Raw genomic sequence first — 2388 nt, forward strand, 5'->3', positions numbered from 1 at the left:
GCTGGCCTTCCCAATGCTGTGCTTATAGGCGTACCATACATCACTTTCAACTGTCCCCTAGACTAACTCACTATTGCTGTAAGTCAGCAATACTAAACACAATTCTGAAGGTTGCAAGAAGATTTAAAACAAAACAAAACAAAAAGCTTGTGATTTAGAAGAATGTCTCTTCCAGAGACCTTGATGAAGGAGATAATCAGCCCTAAAATAATGGAGAACTTACTCATGTGCAGCCGGTCGCTTATACCATGTCTTTAACATTTCTCATTGCAAGCGTTCTGGAAAAGGGTTTCAACACGGCAGGGCAAGCAACCACACAATGAAAATATAGCCAGAGACTTGAAGTTTCTTTGAATAGAACTTGAGCAGTGAGCAGACATAAAATATTTTCATTAATGAATTTATAGATTATATATATTTCATATATAGATATATGAACTCTAAAGCAAGTTCTAGGGCGTCTGATGCCCTCTTCTGGACTTCTCAGGTACTGCATGCACATGGAACACAAAATAAACCCAGACAACCTCATTCACATTAGAAAAAAAAAATCTAGGTTGTGAGAATTCACGTTGAACAAGGTCAAATTTCCAATTGCAGATTCCTTTTCAGCACCATTTAAGTTCCTTTTTTGAGAAGGTCTTGATACCATGTAGCTCCTGTCTCATTCTCATCCTCTGTCTCAAACAGAATGTGTCTCCAAGGTTTTTTTGTTTATTTTGTTTTTTGTTTTCTGCTTGCCTGCTTCTAATTGAAAGAATCTTATTATACAGCCCAGTCTCGAACTCATGATCATCCCTGCCAAGTGCTGGGCTTGCTGGCCTGTGCCACTGCACCCACCCTCAAGTTCTAAGTACTAGAGGGGTTTTTTTTGTTTTGTTTTTTGTTTTGGTTTTTTGAGACAGGGTTTCTCTGTGTAGCCTTGGCTGCCCTGGACTCACTTTGTAGACTAGGCTGGCCTCGAATTCACAGAAATCTGCCTGTCTCTGCCTCACGAGTGCTGGGATTAAAGGCGTGGGCCACTGAGCCCCCCCCTTTTTTTTTTTTTTAGAGATTTATTTATTATGTATACAGCTTTCTGCCTGCACATACACATGCAGGCCAGAAGAGGGCACCAGATCTCATTATAGATGGCTGTGAGCAACCATGAGGTTGCTGGGACCTCAGGACCTTTGGAAATGCAGCCAGCGCTCTTAACCTCTGAGCCATCAATCCAGCCCTAGAGATTTTCACTACTGTGACAATTTAAATTTTTATTTATTTGTATGTGTCTGTGATATGTGACAGGGGGTCAGAAGAGGGCATCAGGGCCCCTAGAACCGCCCATGCTAGGAGTTGAACTCAGGGCCTCTGGAAGAGCAACAAGTGCCCTTAACCACTGAATCATCTGGCCACTAGTGTAACACTCTTATCCTAGGTCACAAAACAGGGAAGCAAGTAGCCTGATGTTGGGACTTAGAAGGAAGCCCAGCTCACTCTGATTTTAGCTATAGTTTGCCTTGGTATACTTTCTCTTTTTATTTATGTTATTGTTTTTGTTTTCAAGACAATTTTTTCTGTATAGTCCTGGATATCCTGGAATTCTCTTTATAGACCTGGCTGGTCTCAAATTCAGAGATCTACCTGCCTCTGCCTCCCTGAGTGCTGGGATTAAAGGTGTGTGCCAATGCGCCCAGCTTATGTTTTCTGTTTTTAAATTAGTTTTCTGTTTCTCTAATAATGGTAGCCCTTCCGTACCCGAGGCCTCAGTTTCCTGTGATCACCTGTGGTCTAAAATAATAAGTGGGAAAGTCATAGGAATAAAACATTTCACAGGTTTTAAATAACTTCTTTGTATAATATTGCCATCTTATTGTGCCTACCTTATAAATTATTTTTTATATTTTATTATTTCATGCGTATGAGTGTTTCGCCTGCCTGCATGCAAGTGCCGAGGTCAGAAATGTGTGCCGGACGCCCTAGAATCTGACTTACAGATGGTTGCGAGCCACCATATGGGTGTGCTGGGAATCGAACCCAGGTCCTCTGCAAGAGCAACAAGTGCTCTTGGCCACTGAGCCAATTCCCCAAAACCTAAATTATTTTTTATCATGGATATGTGTGTACAGGAAGACACCGTGTACGGTGTTAGCTTCTTCCTGCAGCTTTAGGCACTTGCCAGGGTCTTTAAGTGTATCTGCCACGGAGAGCGGAGCTTTTGTTCAAATGCCATCTGCCCTGCCATTGGCTTTATTCTGGTGCCCATTTGCATACCTCTGCTCTTGCTCTTGTTTGGCCATCTTCATCCCTTCTGTCTGGGTCAGGCAGCAGCAGCAGCAGCAGCAGCAGCAGGGCAGGAAGTAGCATGGTGGCCGCCTGTGCAGCTGTGTGTGTGGGGGGGAGGGGGGG

Source organism: Acomys minous, assembly GCF_964271855.1.
Source record: "Acomys minous genome assembly, chromosome: 10".
NCBI classification, from domain to species: domain Eukaryota; kingdom Metazoa; phylum Chordata; class Mammalia; order Rodentia; family Muridae; genus Acomys; species Acomys minous.